Raw genomic sequence first — 18,587 nt, 5'->3', positions numbered from 1 at the left:
GTAGACGGAATGATAAAACAGCACACTAAAGATAATTTCTGATAGTTTATAAAATTGACAAAAATAGCAAACAAAATAAACTGAGCATGGAATGTGCAGTAGACTGTATTCCCCATGCTATAGATCAAAGTTAGCAAGCAGTCCTTCACATAGTGAAATGAAAATATAGTTTAAGGCCCTAAAAGGATCTTCCCCTTAGAGTTCCTTTTTTTTTGTTATTCTTTCATGGGATGTGGGCATCACTGCTAAGGCGAGACATTTTTTCCCCATTCCAAGCTGCTGTTGAGAAGGTAGTGCTCGTCTTTCTGCAGTCCACGTGGTTTAAGTACGCTCTCAATGCTGTAAGGAGAAGGGTATGGGATTTTGACCCAGCAAAATGAAGAAACAATGACTTTGCATTGTCAATATGCTTGGAATGTTGAAGTGAGACACCATCGCATGATTGAGTGAGCATTAATGATGTATTTCTGAGTCAGGATGGTGTGTGGCTTAGAATGGGAACATGCAGGTGGTATCCTGTGCATCTACTGCCATTGTTATATCTAACTGCAGTACGGAATGAGTTAATGAACTTTGTAACACTTGAGAGAATGAGAAAAATATCCAGTAGCCTAAATGCAGCCTGTTGGTTAAAAAGAAAAAGGAGGCTTATGTTCGGATGAGACATGAGGGCTCGGGTAGTGCACTAGAAAGCTTTAGATTGGCTAGGAGGGAGTTGAAGAGTGAGCTAAGAAGGGCTAAAAGAGGACATGAGAAGACCTTGGCTGATAGGGTTAAGGAGAATCCTAAGGCGTTCTATAGGTATGTCAAGAACAGAAGGTTGGTTAGGGCAAGATTAGGGCCAGTTATAGACAGCAGAGGGAAGTTTTGTGTGGAACCGGAGGAGATTGGAGAGGCATTGAACCAATATTTCTCTTCGGTGTTCACGCAGGGGGACATGGATATAGCTGAGGAGGACACTGGGTTGCAGGGGAGTAGAATTGACAGTATTACAGTTGATAAGGAGGATGTGCTGGATATTCTGGAGGGTTTGAAAATAGATAAGTCCCCTGGTCCGGATGGGATTTACCCCAGGATTCTCTGGGAGGCAAGAGAAGTGATTGCAGAGCCTCTGGCTCTGATCTTCAGGTCGTCGTTGGCCTCTGGTATAGTACCGGAAGATTGGAGGTTAGCGAATGTTGTCCCATTGTTTAAGAAGGGGAACAGAGACTTCCCCGGGAATTATAGACCGGTGAGTCTCACTTCTGTTGTGGGCAAGGTTTTAGAAAAAATTATTAGGGATAGGATTTATAGTTATTTGGAGAGTAATAAATTGATTGGAGATAGTCAGCATGGTTTTGTGGCGGGTAGGTCGTGCCTTACTAACCTTATTGAGTTTTTTGAGAAAGTGACCAAAGAGGTGGATGGGGGTAAGGCAGTGGACGTGGTGTATATGGATTTTAGTAAGGCGTTTGATAAGGTTCACCATGGTAGGCTTCTGCAGAAAATGCAGATAAAGAACAAAGAACAAAGAACAACCCAGCACGGGAAACAGGCCCTTCGGCCCAACGAGCCCGCGCCGCCGCATCGCCCTACACCTATTCTACCCTGCATGTCTACGAATGGGACCCTACTCAGTCAGATTCAGGGAAGAAATAGTGTCAATTTGGTGGAAACCAATTAGCCTAAGAGCACATCTTTGGGGTGTGGGAGGAAACCGGAGCGCCCGGAGGAAACCCACGCAACCACAGGGAGAATGCGCAAACTCCCACAGACACAGGCCCAAATCCATGTATCTGCACAGCTAGCAGTGCTAGTCACTGAGCTGTTGTGGAGCCCGTCTATCGGTCCAGGATCAAGCACACACACCGACATGAAGTACTAGGCCACTCCTGGACTTCCAAGAGCAGCCCACGCACAACCTGCCGTGTGCATGCCCCTCGCTTGACACGAGGTGGACCTCCACCTGTGGAATAAAGACAAAACATATTAGTTATACAGCCTGCCCTTCCGGTGTCTCCCGAGGTTTACCCTATTTAATAGCCCCTACCATATCCCTCCATTCCCGTTTCACTCATGTGCCTATCTAACTGCATCTTAAACGAGTCCAACGTGCCTGCCTCCACCACCCTACTCGGTAGCGCATTCCAGACCCCCACAACTCTCTGTGTAAAGAACCTTCCTCTTACCTCCAAATTATACCTCCCCCCCCTCACCCTTAATTGATGACCTCTTGTGTTCGTACCCAGTCTAGGGAGCAGTCTCTCACTATTAACTCTATCTATTCCCTTCAGTATCTTATATACCTCTATCATGTCCCCTCTCAATCTCCTTCTTTCCAAGGAGAATAGCCCCAGTCTCTTCAGTCTCTCCTCGTAACCCAGTCCCCCCATGCCAGGCAACATCCTGGTAAACCTCCTCTGCACCCTTTCCAGAGACTCCACGTCCTTCCGGTAATAAGGTGACCAGAACTGGACGCAGTACTCCAAATGCGGTCTAACCAACGTTCTGTATAACTGAAGCATTAGACGGCAGCTTTTATACTCTAAGCCCCTTCCTATAAAGGCTAACATCCCATAAGCCTTCCTAACAACGTTCTCCACTTGTGACACAACCTTCATGGATTTGTGGACCTGCACTCCCAGGTCTCTCTGTACATCTATACTCCTAATCGGCCTACCTTTTATCACATAACTCCTCTCTGCATTATTCCTTCCAAAATGCATCACCTCGCATTTGTCAGGATTAAATGCCATCTGCCACCTATCTGCCCACTGCACCAACCTATCTATATCCTGTTGTATCACCTGACAATCCAGTTCTGTACCCGCCAACCCTGCCATCTTGGTGTCATCAGCAAACTTGCTGATCACACCACCTACTCCCTCTTCTAAGTCATTTATGTAGACTACAAAGAGGAGAGGTCCCAGTACCGAGCCCTGCGGCACACCACTGGTCACTGGCCTCCAGCCCGACAAGGTACCCTCCACAACTACCCTCTGTCTCCTATTTCCCAACCAGTTCTCAATCCACCTAACTACCTGGCCTCGTATCCCATGCGCCTTAACCTTTTCTACCAGCCTACCGTGAGGGACTTTGTCAAACGCCTTACTGAAATCCATGTAGATGACATCAACGGCTCTCCCATCGTCAACCGTTTTTGTCACCTCCTCAAAGAATTCCACCAGATTCGTAAGGCAAGACTTCCCTCTAACAAAGCCATGTTGCGTATCCCTAATCAGATCGCAACGCTCCAAATGCTCATACATCCTACCCCTAAGTATTTTTTCCATTAACTTCCCTACCACCGACGTCAAACTCACTGGCCTATAATTCCCAGGGTTATCCCTACTACCTTTTTTGAACAACGGGACCACATTTGCTACCCTCCAGTCTTCTGGGACCTCACCTGTGTCCAAAGAAGAGACAAAGATGTATGGGATTGGGGGTGATCTAGGGAATTGGATCAGGAATTGGCTAGCGGATAGGAGACAGAGGGTGGTGGTTGATGGTAAATATTCATCATGGAGTTCGGTTACGAGTGGTGTGCCTCAGGGATCTGTTTTGGGGCCACTGCTGTTTGTAATTTTTATTAATGATCTGGATGAGGGTATAGTTGGGTGGATTAGTAAATTTGCTGATGACACCAAAGTCGGAGGTGTGGTAGATAGTGAGGAAGGGTGTCATAGTTTGCAGGAAGACTTAGACAGGTTGCAGAGCTGGGCCGAGAGGTGGCGGATGGAGTTTAATGCGGAGAAGTGTGAGGTAATTCACTTTGGTAGGAATAACAGATGTGTTGAGTATAGGGCTAATGGGAGGACTTTGAATAGTATGGATGAGCAGAGGGATCTAGGTGTATGTGTACATAGATCCCTGAAAGTTGGGAATCAAGTAGATAAGGTTGTTAAGAAGGCATACGGTGTCTTGGCGTTTATTGGTAGGGGGATTGAATTTAGGAGTCGCAGCGTCATGTTGCAACTGTACACAACTCTGGTGCGGCCGCACTTGGAGTACTGTGTGCAGTTCTGGTCCCCACATTACAGGAAGGATGTGGAGGCTTTGGAGAGGGTGCAGAGGAGGTTTACCAGGATGTTGCCTGGTATGGAGGGGAGGTCCTATGAGGAGAGGCTGAGGGATTTGGGGTTGTTTTCGCTGGAAAGGCGGCGGCTAAGAGGGGATCTTATTGAAACATATAAGATGATTAGAGGTTTAGATAGGGTGGATAGTGATAGCCTTTTTCCTCTGATGGAGAAATCTAGCACGAGGGGGCATGGCTTTAAATTAAGGGGGGGTAGTTATAGGACGGATGTCAGGGGTAGGTTCTTTACCCAGAGGGTGGTGAGGGATTGGAATGCCCTGCCTGCTGCAGTTGTAAATGCGCCTAGTTTGGGGGCGTTTAAGAGATCCGTGGATAGGTTTATGGACGAAAAGGGATTGGTTTAGGTTAGTGGGTCATTGTTTTTTAACTGGTCGGCGCAACATCGTGGGCCGAAGGGCCTGTTCTGCGCTGTAATGTTCTATGTTCTATGTTTTCATATATTTCGGATAAATGTAACTTTGTTTCCGTGTGCCCAGAATGCTCAGTGTCCTTGCTGTTGTACACAAGTTTCAGGTGACCCAGACAGGGAGACGGCAGCTGCTCTTGCTATTATACACAAGTTTATGATAAGCCCACTTAGAAATGTAGCTGACCCAGCTTGTAGTTATGTTGCCTTTAATTTTGTGGACTTTCGCCTAATATAGTGAAGCCTGCATGTCCTATATATTCATTATATACTGCTTATGTGTCATGTACTAACATATTACACATATACATATGTTATACAACTTATGAGCACAGATTGTTATACTGACCTGTTAAGTTTAACTTGTCGTCGGCCTGTACGTTAGCTAAGGGCTAATCACACAAGTTAATTGTGGCCTTGAGATAACCATGAAGAAATGCCGAGGCAGCCATGTTCCCATGATGGAGGACAACCCACAGCCTGGGAAACTGCAGAGAATGAGGAGATGCGTTCGTGACCGGGGAGGGGGGGGGGTTTAAATATATGCTGTTAACTTGTATTCGGAGAGACGCCTGGGGAACCGCTGTTAGGTGATAGGTGTGTCTCCCAAAAGCTTTTGCATAAACTGCTGTACTTTGACTCACAATTCGTCTGAGGTATCTTTACCTACAACATAACTCATAGAGATTGAGGTTTTGAAAGATTTTGTAAGAAGAACACGTGAGTTACTGCAATGCATTTTTTTAAATGGTGCACTAGTAGTGAAGGGAACAAATATTTAAGCTATTGCGTGGGATGCTTTGTCCTGAATGGTGACAAGATTCTTGAGTGCTGTTGGAGCTTCACACATCCAGGCAAGTGTATTTCATCACACTCTTGATTTTTGCCTTGCAGATATGGGACAGGCTTTGGGGAGTCAGGAGATGAATTAATCTCCACAGAATTTCCTGCTCCTGGTCCACTCTTTTGATCAGTGTTTGTGATTGCTCAGTTAAATTTCTGGTCAATAGTTATCCCCAGGATGTTGAAAGTGGATCAGTGATGAGAGATCCATTGAAAGTCAAAATCCAACCCAGGCAACATCCTAGTGAATCTCCTCTGTATCTTCTCGAGTGCAATTACTTCCTTCTCATAGTGTGGCGACCAGAACTGCACAAAATGCTCTCACTGTGGCCTAACCAGCATTTTATATTACTCCATCAATACCTCCCTGCTCTTATATTCAATGCCTCCTTAAGTAAAGGCAAGTATCCCATATGCCTTCTTAGCCACCTTATCAACCTGTCCTGCTATCTTCAGAAATCAATGGATAAGCACACAAGGTCCATCTAATCCATGTACTTCCTAATTCCATTTACCATTCTTCTGCCCATCTAATCAGTCAGTCTATAATCACCTTTGTAATCCAAGGTTTCACTTCTCCCCAATTTATGCCACTACCTATTTTTATGTCATCTGTAAACTTATTTATCATACATTCACATCCAGATTATTAATGTACACTACAAACAACAAGAGATCTAGGATCGATCCCTGCAGAACACCACTGGATTCAGGCTTCCAGTCACAAAAATAATATTCAACAATCACCCTCTGCCTTCTGCCACTAAGACAATTTTGGATCCAGTTTGCCAAATTCCCAGGATCTCATGGGCTCTTACCTTCTTCCTCAGCTTCCCATATGGAAATGTGACCTTGTCAAAAGTCTCACTGTGGACTACATCAGCTGTGCTGCCCTCACCAAAATTCAATCGCATTTGTAACATCTGATCTGCCTTTGACAAAGCCACACTGATTATCCTTGATTAATCCTTGCCTCCCCAAGTGAGATTAATTCTGTTCCTCAGAATTTTTTTCCAATATTTTCCTTACCACTGAAGTTAGACTCACTGGCCTGAAATTTCCTGGTTTTTCCTTACTTCCTTTCTTGAATAATGGTACCGCACTAGCTGTCCTCCAGTCTTCTGGCATGTCTCCTGAAGCCAGAGAAGATTTAAAACTTGTCAGAGTCATTGCAACCTCCATCCTTGCCTCACAAAGCAAATGATGGGGTGCAAATAAATTGAGCCTGGGGATTTATCCGCTTTTAGGCTTGTTAAAACCATTAGTACCTCCCCCCTTTCAATGTTAAGTTGTTTGAGTAAATCACAATGATCATCCCTGATTTCTATATCTACATCATCCTACTTCTTTGTACACAGATGCAAAGTACTCATTTAAAACTTCACATACATCTTCTGACTCTACACACAAATTGCCACATTGATCCGTAATGGGCCCTACTCTTTCCCTGGTCATCCTTCTGCCCTTAATATACATATAAAACACCCTTGGATTTTCTTTTATTTTGCCTACCATTGTTTCTTCATGGCCCCTCTTCACTCCTAATTTCTTTTCTAAGTAACCTCCTACGCTTTCTATAATCCTCTAGCGCTTCTAGTGTTTTGAGCTTTTGGTATCTGCCATTAAGCCTCCCTTTTTTTTTCCTTGTCCAACCCTGGACATTCCTTGACATCCAGGGGTCTTTGGGCTTGTTATTCCAACCTTTCACTATCCTGGGAACATGTTGGCCCTGTACACTCTCTCATTCTCTTTTGAATGAATCCCACTGCTCTGATGTACAAGTAATTGCTCCCAGTTAACGGTGGCCAGATCCTGTCTTATCCCATTAAAATTGGCCTACCCTAATTCAGAACTTTTATTTCCAGTCCATCTTTGTCCCTTTCCTTAAATTCTGCTGAATCATGGTCACTATCACCAAAATGTTCCCCCCCACTGAAACTTCTACCACTTGCCTGACTTCATTCCTTAAAACTTATAGGACTTGTCATGTATTAGCATAAATAGATCTCTTGGATGCATTTTAAGAATTCCATCCCCTCTAAGTCTTTCACACTTTGACTATCCCATTTAATCACAGAGAATACCTGCAGTGTAGAAGGAGGCCATTTGGCCCATCGAGTCTGCACAGGCCACAATTCAACCTAGGCCCTTTCCCTGTAATCTTGCGCATTGCCCTCTAGCCTCCCTGACACTAAGGAGCAATTTAACATGGCTAATCAACCTAACCCGCACATCTTTGGACTCTGGGAGAAAACTGGAACACCTGGAGGAAAGCCATGCTGACACAGGTAGAATGTGACCCAAGGCCAAAATTGAACCCAGATCCTTGGCATTGTAAAGCAGCAGTGCTAACCACTGCGCCCCCTAAATCAAAATGGAGAATGTAAACAATGTTGGAAGTTGAAATCCCCTACTATTATTATCCTATTATTCTTACAATCCTCAGATTTGTTAACATATCTGCCCTTCTATCTCTCCTTGACTGTTTGTTTGGGGCCTGTAGTATATCCTAGCAATGTGATTGGCTGCTTTTTGTTTTTAAGTTCTACCCATCTGAACTCTTGAGGAACCTTCTAAGATATCATCCTTCCTTACTGCAGTAATTGAATACTTGATCAATATTATGATACCACCTCCTCTTTTACAACCCTGTCTCCTTGTCTTACCTGAAGATTCCCTATACCCCAGAATATTGAGTTGCCAGTCTCTGCCCCTCCCTCAACCACATCTCTGTGAAAACAGTAATATCACATTCCCATCTGTCAAACACTCTCAACTCTTTGCATTAAAATAAATGCCATCCAGCCTTGCCATACTGCCCCCTTGTGCCTTAACTAGTCTATAATCACTCTTACAGACTGAACAGTTCTTCCATCTGTATTTGACTGTGCATCACCCCTACTCTACCTCCACCCTATAATCCCATCCCCATGCTCATGTTCAGGCCAAGGTTGTAAGGAAGCCAGTAGCTGAGGGTCCTCATAGAAGCCAAATTGAGCACTTGGGATCAAAACAGTAATGCTGGACAACTTCAGCAAGCCTGGCAAAATCTGGACAGAGAAACATAACTAATGTTTCAAGCCCATATAACTCTTTTACTCTCCACAGAAGCTGCCAGAGCTGCTGAGTTTATAAAGAACAAAGAAGAAAGAACAACCCAGCACGGGAAACAGGCCCTTCGGCCCAACAAGCCCGCGCCGCCGCATCACCCTACACCTATTCTACCCTGCATATCTACATAGCATTTTATCTAGCATTTTCTGTTTTTATTTCAGATTCCCAGCAGCTGCAGTATTTTGCTTTTATCTGAGCATTAGGGAGTATGCCTAGCTTTATCCCACTATCAACAACATCTGTCTATATCATGCTCCCTTGGCTTTGTTTTAATTTCATGGGATGTAGGCATCACTGGCTAGACCAGCATTGCTTTATTGTCCATCCCTAATTGTCCTTCAGAAGGTGGTGATGGGCTGCCGCCTTGAACCGTTACAGTCCATCTAGTGTAGGAACACCCATAGCATTGTTAGGAAGGGAGTTCTAGGATTTTGACTCAACAAACAACAAAGGAATGGTGATATTGTTCCAGGTCAAGATGGTAAGTGGCTTGGAGGGGAATTTTAAAGTGTGGTGTGCCCATGCATCTGCTGCCCTTGACCATCTTGGTGGTAAAATTCATAGGTTTGGAAGGTGCTGTCAAAGAAATCTTGGCAAGTTGCTATGTGAATCTTGTAGATGGTCTATACTACTGCCACTGATCATCGGTGGTGGGGGTAAATGTACTGTTAAATATAGTGGATGGGATGTTAACCAAGTGGATTGTTTGTCTTGCATGGTGTCAAACATTTTGAATGTCACTGGAACTGTACTCATCCATACAAGTGAAGAATATTCCTTCACACTCCTGACTTTGTAACCGCAATGGTAACCTACAGGATTCGATGTTGGAATGCCATCAAATTTTAAGGAGAGATGGTTAGATGCTCTTTTCTGGAGATGGTCTGGAACTTGTGTGGCACAAATGTTACTTGCCAGTTGTCAGTCAATCCTGACCGTTGTCCAAATCTTGCTGCATTTGGACAAGGATTGCTTCAGTATCCAAGGGATTGTGGATGAAGGAATACTGTGCAATCATCAAGCCACTTGTGACTTTATAATGGAGGGCAGGTCATTAATGAAGATGGTTGGGCTTAGGAACCTGCCCTGAAGAATTCCTGCAGTGTCGTCCAGGAACTGAGGTGGCTGACTTTCAACAATCACAATGTTCTTCCACCCAGCTTCAGTTTTGCCAGGGTTCCCTGACGCCATACTCAGGCATATGTGCATTGATGTCAAAGACAGACACTCTCAACTCACCTCTTGAGGTCAGCTTTTTTGCTGAATGACTAAGCTGTAATGAGGTCAGAAGGTGAGTGGCCTTAGCAGAACCCAAACTAAATGTCAGTGAAGGTAATTGCTGAAAAGTATTGCACAATAACACTATTAATGACCCTTTCGATCACTCTATTGATGGTTGACAGTAGACTTACGGGGCCGTAATTGGCTGGGTTGGATTTCTCCTGTTTTTTGTGGACAGGGCATAATTGGCAATGTGGAAAATGCCCTATTAGATGCCAGTGCTGCAACTACAGTAGAACAACTTGTCCAAGGTTATAGCTGGTTTGGGAGTACAAATCTTCAGTACTATTTGCTGGAATATTATCAAGGCCCACAGCCTTTGCAGTATCCAGTGCCTTCAGCTGTTTTTCTTATCACGTGGAATGAATTGGATTGACTGAAGACTGGTATTTGTAGAGATGGTGATCTCTGGAGGAGGCTGAGATTAATCATCCACTTGGCATTTTACCTTTAAGATTGTTTCAAATACTTCAGCCTTCTCTTTTTCACTGATATACTGGGCTCCTCCATCATTGAGCATGCCAATATTTGATGTTTAGCATGCATGTAGTCCTTGAACAAGTTGGCATCCCTTTTTAGGTATGCATGTTGCTGCTCCTAGAATACTTTTCTATACTCCCCATTGATCACCTGATTGGTAATAGAATGAAAGATATGCTGGGCCATGAGGTTACAGATTGCAATTGAACGCAATTCTGTTACTGCTTTATGGCACACAGCATGTCATGGATGCCCAGCTCTCAGCTGCCAGACCTGATCTGAATCTAGTGCCTGATGTAGTATCCTAATTGTGAAGATGGGACTTCATTTCCACCAGGACTGTGCAGTGGTCACTCCTTGCAAAACTGCGGGCAGGTCATCTGTGACAGGTAAATTTGAGGATGTGATCAAATAGATTTTCTCCTTTTTGTTTTTCTCAAGTTGCCACAAGCTTAGTCAGTAGTGACAATTATCCTCCAGGATTCAACCAGCTCAGTCAGTGGTGACAATCCTGATCATGTCTGATGGTGGACATTGAATTTCCCATGCAGTCTATACTCTGTCCCCTTGCTCTCCCCAAGTGCTGCTTCAAGTATCTGCAATATTGAAAGGCACTGATTCATCAGCTGAGTGAAGACATTGGGTGAATATCGACATGACGTTTCCTTGTCTATATTTGACCCCATGCCAAGGGGTCAAGAGTCAATGTTGGGAACTCCCAGGCCATTCCCTACATACTGTATACCACTACACTTTTTTGTCTGTGCTATTGCCTCTAGTTGGTCTGTCCTCCTGATGGGATTGGACATACCCAGACCTTACACTCCTTACAGCAGTGTACAGTCAATTCCAGCTTCCAATGGTTTACACTTCCCTTTTCACTGAGTAGTAACTTCAAGTAAGCAAAGAACAAAGAACAGTACAGCACAGGAACAGGCCCTTTGGCCCGCCAAGCCTGTGCCGCTCATGCACCCAACTAGACCATTTGTTTGTATCCCTCTATTCCCAGTCTGTTCATGTGGATATCTAGATAAGTCTAAAACAATCCCAGCATGTCCACCTCAACCACCTTGTTTGGCAGTGCATTCCAGGCCCCCACCACCCTCTATGTAAAATACGTCCCCCTGACATCTGTGTTGAACCTTACCCACCCCCCCCTCACCTTGAACTTGTGATTCCTTGTATTCGTCACCTCTGACCTGGGAAAAAGCTTCCCACTGTTTGCCCTATCTATGCCCTTCATAAATTTAAACACCTCTATTAGGTCATCCCTCATCCTCTGTCTTTCCAGGGAGAACAACCTCAGTTTCCCCAATCTCTCCTCATACCTAAGACCCTCCATACCAGGCAACATCTCAGTAAGCCTTTTCTGTACTCTCTCCAAAGCCTCCACATTCTTCCAGTAGTGTGGCAACCAGAACTGAATGCAATATTCCAAATGTGGCCTAACCAATGTTCTATATAGCTGCAACGTCATATGCCAACTTTTAAACTCTATGCCCTGTCCAATAAAGGCAGGCAAGCCATATGCCTTCTTCACCATCGTCTCCACCTGTGCTGCCACCTTTAGGGATCTCTGGACTTGCATACCCAGATCCCTCTGTGTGTCTATACTCCTGACGGTTCTGCCATTTATTGTATAGCTCCCTCTACACTAGATCTACCAAAATGCATCACTTCACATTTATCTGGATTAATTTCCATCTGCCACTTCTCCGCCCAATTTTCCAGCCTATCTATATCCTGCTGTATTCTCTGACAATGTTCATCACCATCTGCAGGTCCAGCAATCTTTGTGTCGTCCGCAAACTTACTGATCACACCAGCTACATCTTCCTCCAAATCATTTTTACATATCACAAACATGACAGGTCCCAGTACAGAGCCCTGCGGAACACCACTAATCACAGACCTCCAACCAGAAGAAGACCCCTTCACTGCTACCCTCTGTCCTATGGCCAAGCCAGTTCTCCACCCATCTAGCTAGCTCCCCTTTTATCCCTTGAAATTTAACCTTTTGCACCAGCCTGCCATGAGGGACCTTGTCAAACACTTTACTAAAATCCATATAGACGACATCCAAGCCCTTCCCTCATCAATCACCTCCTTTGTCCACCTCAAAAACTCAAGTTTGTAAGGCATGACCTCCCTTGTACAAAACCATGCTGTCTATCGCTAATGAGATTATTCTGTTCAAAGGCACATCTAAGATGGAGATCCTACCTCTAAGAATCTTCTCCAAGGAAAGCACCTCCTCAGTTTTTGAAGAATTCCCCAAATGACTTACTAGCAATAAAGTCCGACCAGCAGCCTTGCCGGGATAAATCTCAGATATCTGAGACGGCTGTGGAATGCGCATCTTCCACTAGACACTATCTCTCTCCCACATCCGGCTCTGGTAGCTTGCAATGAACCCATAGCACCTTCTCTCTGCTGACCAGACCAAATACTATTCTTTTCCCCTTTCTCTCCTCCTGCCCCAAAAGCATCAAAGTCTGATTGCAGCTGCTTGTACATATTTTCCAGACTGGGTGGAGGTGGCACTGGGCGCTTTACACTGAAGCAAAGCCTGTGGGCCTGGTAGCACAGCTGCTCCTGCCTTTTGTTCCCAATGTGAGAATGTTGCACTATGCCCAGCAGTTCGTTTGACTTTTTGCCAAGGCTGTTGTCAAGCAGGATTCAGAATAATCCCATGCCCCATTAATTTTAACTAACATTAAAAACACAGTCCAAGGTATAATAGTCTTTTTAAACCCCATAACTGTTGTGCTAGTCTGTGGGACAACTGTCCCAATAGCAGGGAAGAAAGGTCCATCAGAAGTTTGAGCTGCCTGTATGAGGGAGTACAACACTGTTTTGGATACCATCTGTTGGATGACATGTTCAAAGGAGATCCTGTATGCCCCTTCAGATGAATGCAAGACTAAGATGATTTTCAATAACGAGCAAGGAAGTTCTTCTGCTGTTGTGGCCAATACTTACCCTCAAACAACAAATGAAACAGATGACCTGGCCATTTATTTCCTTCCTCTTTCTGGGATCTTGCAGTCTAAAAATTGACTACCAATTTTCTTACATTACAATATTTATTTTGCAACCTAAAACCTTAGGTTCATTGCTGTTTTTGGGATTTTGCTATTTATAGATTTATATTTCTTTGCATTACAACAACAACTTAACTTCAAAGGTATTAAATTGGCTGTAAACTACATTGGAGTGTCCTGAGATCACAAAAGGAATTAAATGAATGCAAGATTTTTCCTCCTTCTTTGACGGCAGAGTCCTAGTTAATCCTCAAATTAAGCTCCACATTTTAAACCAATTAATTGCTTTGCACTCAAAGCATATTCCTTCATTAGGTACATAAAAATGTAATCATGAGCAGCATGTAACTTTTAAGAAATATACACATTTTCAAGATAATTTAACAAAAATTGTGGAAGATTATGAATAATTCTGGATTAAAAAGTAAATCAGGCGTTCTTCTGCTTCACTTCAGCAAAATGTTTTTTAAGAGGTATTTCCCTCTGTATGGTGATATGTTTTGCCTAAATAATATAGTCCCACTCCAGATAAGATCAAATGTATGGGGTTTCAATGTACTTTCCTCAATACGAATCATGTTTATTTGAACAATTCAAAGCAGTACAACTGAGGAGCGCTACTCCCAATTCACTGATCCTCACTGACAGAGTCTAAAGAATTAAATATTGATTTCCCATAAATCCAGACTATACAATAGGTCTAAAATGTGAAATTTATCTTTAAAGATGACATGCATTTTAAATGCTTAGACTTACTGCGGTTTGAGTACCTGGTGCACATTACACTTTGGTCCCTGTTCCTGAGGAATTATTCACTCTGGGCCCTGATTAATTTTCCCAGCAGTCTGACACTCGAGCTGTAGACATACAAATAATCAATAAATCAACTCAGTAACAACTAATGAGTAGTCTGCCGATCTCCAAAGAAACAGCCAGTTTCCTTTTAAAGCCACTCAACAGTTGCTTCTCCTTCACATGTTTACAAGCTTAATATGCAATTCTTGCTTACACTTGCCTTTTGCTGTCTTGATTCTTCATCGTTACAGTATATACATAGTTAGAGCAACTCAGTGTTGTGGCTTTTCATATTCCACCAACAATGTTTTGAAAAAGAGCTAAGCAAAACTTCATTGTAAAAGTGACTTGCTTTGCTTTTACTGGACAATCCTTAATGCATTTGAGGCAGCCACAGATTTGACGAGCAGTTCAATCACCCTTATCGCTTCCTTGTGATGCTGTTCATCTTTCCCAGAATCAGGTGCTGGTTCTGTGATGTCGACGATGAGAATCCAGGCAGTAAAAAACTGAAGCATTGTGCTGACTTGGAAGAACCACAAGAACATTGCAGGACATCATTCTAGGTTATGCTTCAGAATGCATAATTATTCCTGTCGTGGCAGCGAGTGTATTTCAAATTAGCAAATTTTCCTTCTCCCCTTTCTGTCAGCGAGGTGAGTCAGCCCTCTCAACTCTGGCCTCCTGCATCTTTCAATTACTTTGCTTGCTGGTTTTTCTTTTATTGGTATTACTATGGTAATAGCTTCGATCAGTGTTTCTCCTACATTTCAAATACGTTCCATGCTCTCTCCTCCCTTTGTGCGGAAGATGCTGTCAGTGCGTTCACTGTAGCAAATCAGCTTATGATGAATTGAATCACAGTTTCACATCATCAAGCACAAAATGCCCTTATTTTTAAAACCAAGATTCATTGTGCTGGACTTTTCTGAGACATATAGAGACTCTCATTGAATTTAAGCACAGTAACAGACCATTCGGACCAACTAGTCTGTGCTATTTTTAATGCTCCATATGAGCCTCCTCCCATCCTTCTTGATTCTGGAACTCCCTCCCTAACAGCACTGTGGATGTATCTACACCTTGACCACAATGGGCCTTTGCTGCACTGTATGCCTCTATGTGGGTGATCTTATAAAAACATTCTAAGTCTAGAACGAGTGTAAAAACGCAATAGTTCGAATCAGTTTTTTCAGTGAGTCCAAACATTGAATCTTATGCATTCATTGCATGAACAATATCCTAAAATCCTTTTCTCGCCAGAAGGGGGAGAGGAAGGGGGCAGGGCCTAAATTGTAGAAAATCATCTGATAGCAGCAGAGGGCATAATTGCATGCATGAAGTCTCTACTCAGAGTAGCAGAGACCCATTGCAGAGCCTCTGCTCTATATAGCCAGCTTCTGTGACCTAAATGCTCCCTGACTGGAATGATTGCCTCCTGACCAAATGATTTAACCCCCCCGCCCCCCCCTCCGGCCCCCCGCGCCCGCCCCCCCCCCCCAACCACACCTACCTCACCCTGGCCAAGTCAATTACTCAAGACCCACCCACTTGGCACTGCCCAGTCAAGGTAACAACCTGGCACTGCCCAAGGGGTATCCCACTTTGCCTGACCTCGTGGGAGTATCTCAGTGGTCTCTAGTTCTACCGGTGAGGCCACACAGGCAACTGAGCCCAGACGATACTGTCCCAGGCTTGCTAATTTCACTTAAATTACATTTGAATTAAATTGACATAATTTAATCAGCCTCATGGGTGCATCTTCTTCCAAAGCATTTACATATCACAAGCCCTGTACTAAGCCCTGCGGAACACCACTAGTCACAGACTCCAATTAGAAGAAGACCCCTCCACTGCTACCTTCTGTCTCCTATGGCCAAGTCAGTTCTGTACCCATCTAGCTAGTTCACCCTTGATCCTGTGAGATTTAACCTTTTGCACCAGCCTGCCATGTGGGACCTTATCAAATACTTTACTAAAATCCATGTAGATGACATCCGCAGTGTATTTCTGGTGCCAGTAAGATCTCAAGAGATGAGAAATGGGCACAAACCTGATTTATCGGCTCTCTTGCAATCTTCCTGGCTCGTCCCACCCATTGGCTGGTGGGGTGCAATGGTAAAATCTCCCACTGTGACTCTATGAATATGACATTGACTGTAGCGGTTCCAAAAGGCAGCTCAGCAACACATTCTCAGGGCCAATTAGTGATGGGCAGTAAAAATACTGGCATAGCCAGTGATACCCACATCTTAGCTTAGCAACATGATTTATTCTTTGTGTAGTTATACAACTTCCCCTTAAATGCGTCTGTGTTACTTGAGTCAACTTCTCACTATGGTCACAAGTTCTATGTTGAAGCTATTCCCCCGATAAGGATGTTTCTTTTGAATTCATTCTTGGATTTCTGATGACCATCTGGTACTCATGGACCCTATTCAAAGACATGTATTGGGTCACTTCTCAGCCTTTTTTCAAGGAAGAAGTCCCATCCTGTTCGGTATTTCCTGATAGGTATAACCTCTCAGTTCAATTATCATACTTGTAAATCTCCTTTACACCTTCTCCAGTGCTTCTCTGTTTCATGGCCAGGATTACGCAGAATGCTCTAAATGAAATCTAGCCAAGGTTCGAAATACATTTAACATAACTTCACTGGTTTTGAACAAAGAACAATACAGCACAGGAACAGGCCCTTCGGCCTTCCAAGACTGCACCAATCATTTGTTCCTATCTAATCCATCTGTTTGTATCCCTATATTCCCAGTCTGCTCATGTGGCTATCTAGATAAGTCTTAAATGACCGTAGCATATCTGCCTCATCCATCTTGCTTGGTAGTGGATTCCAGGCCCCCACCACCCCCTGTGTCTAAAATACATTCCCTCCCCCTACCCCCCCCCGCCCCCCCCCGCCAATTTTTGTATTAAACCTTGCTCCCCTTACCTTGAATTTGTGACCCTTATGTTTGTCATTGCTGACCTGGGGAAAACCCTCCAACTGTTCCCCCAATCTATGCTCTTCATAATTTTATAAACTTCAATTAGGTCGTCCCTCAACCTCCGTCTTTCCAGGGAGAACAACTCTAGTTTACTCAATCTCACCTCATAGCTAATACCCTTCATACCAGGCAACATCTTGGTAAGTCTTTTCTGCACTCTCTCCAAAGCCTCCATGTCCTTCTGGTAGTGTGGTAACCAGAACTGGGCTCAGTATTCCAAATGTGGCCTAACCAACGTTCTGTGTAACTGCAACATCATATGCCAACTTTTATACTCTATTCCCCATTCAATAAAGGCAAGCAAGCCATATGCCTTCTTCACCACCTTTTCCATCTGTGTTGTCACCTTTAAGGATCTGTGGACTTGCAAACACAGTCCCCTTTGTGTGTCTATACTCCTGAAGGTTCTGCCATTTATTGTATAGCTCCCCCTGCATTAGATCTACCAAAATGCATCACTTCGCATCTATTTGGATTAAATTCCATTTGCCATTTCTCTGCCCAATTTTCCAGCCTAAGCATATCCTGTTTTATTCTCTGACAATGTTCATCACTATCTGCAACTCCAGCAGTCTTTGTGTCGTCTGCAAACTTACTAATCAGATCAGCTACATCTTCTTCCAAAGCATTTATATATCACAAGCCCTGTACTAAGCCCTGTGGAACACCACTAGTCACAGACTCCAATTAGAAAATGACCCCTCCACTGCTACCTTCTGTCTCCTATGGCCAAGTCAGTTCTGTACCCATCTAGCTAGTTCACCCTTGATCCTGTGAGATTTAAGCTTTTGCACCACCCTGCCATGTGGGACCTTATCAAATACTTTACTAAAATCCATGTAGATGACATCCGCAGCCCTTCCCTCGTCAATCATTTTTGTCAGCTTTTCAAAATACTCGACCAAATTTGTGAGGCATGGCCTCCCTTGTACAAAACCATGTTGTCTATCACTAATGAGCCTATTCCGTTCTAAATGTGTATAGATCCTATCTCTAAGAATTTTCTCCAACAATTTCCCTACCACAGACATCAAGCTCACTGGCCTATAATTACCCAGGTTATCCTTGCTATCCTTAAATAACGGGACCAAATTTGCTATCCTTCAATCCTCTGGGACCTCACCTGTGTCCAATGAAGAAACAAAGATTTCTGTTAAAGGCCCAGCAATTTCATCTCGTCTCTCTCAGTGATCTAGAACAGATGCCATCTGGCCCTGGGGATTTGTCTACTTTAATGCTTCCTAAAACACCTAAAGCTTCCTCCTTTGTAATTGTGATTGTTCTAACGGGTGTACACATCCCTCAACGAGTGTACACATCCCTCAACGAGTCCCTCTCCTTTGTGAATACTGATGCAAAGTATTCATTTGGAATCTCACCCGTTTCCTTGGTTTCTAAGCATAATTCCCCTCCTTCGTTCTTGAGAGGTTTGACTCTTTCTCTGACAACCCTCTTATTCCTAATGTATGGATAAAATGCCTTGGGGACTCTCATTAATCCTGTCTGCCAAGGACATTTCGTGACCCTTTTTTGTAACTCCCTGTTTG

At 43.8% G+C, this 18,587-nt stretch overlaps 1 protein-coding gene across 1 annotated transcript in view; it reads right to left on the bottom strand.

Moving 5' to 3' along the window:
* LOC145345507 (E3 ubiquitin-protein ligase MARCHF1-like) overlaps nucleotides 1-14,104 on the bottom strand; it is a 361,092-nt gene extending 346,988 nt beyond the window's left edge. Inside the window, exon 1 of the mRNA XM_080193343.1 lies at nucleotides 14,003-14,104. The gene's annotated coding sequence lies outside the window, so the exon portion shown is untranslated. The remainder of the gene's footprint in view (nucleotides 1-14,002) is intronic.
* Nucleotides 14,105-18,587: the final 4,483 nt, after the last annotated feature.

The sequence above is a fragment of the Carcharhinus amblyrhynchos genome, chromosome 1, assembly GCF_965287045.1.
Source record: "Carcharhinus amblyrhynchos chromosome 1, sCarAmb.v2.hapA, whole genome shotgun sequence".
NCBI classification, from domain to species: Eukaryota; Metazoa; Chordata; class Chondrichthyes; order Carcharhiniformes; family Carcharhinidae; genus Carcharhinus; species Carcharhinus amblyrhynchos.
The sequence above is the reverse complement of the archived record's forward strand: the minus strand, read 5'-3'. Positions and strand labels throughout refer to the sequence as shown.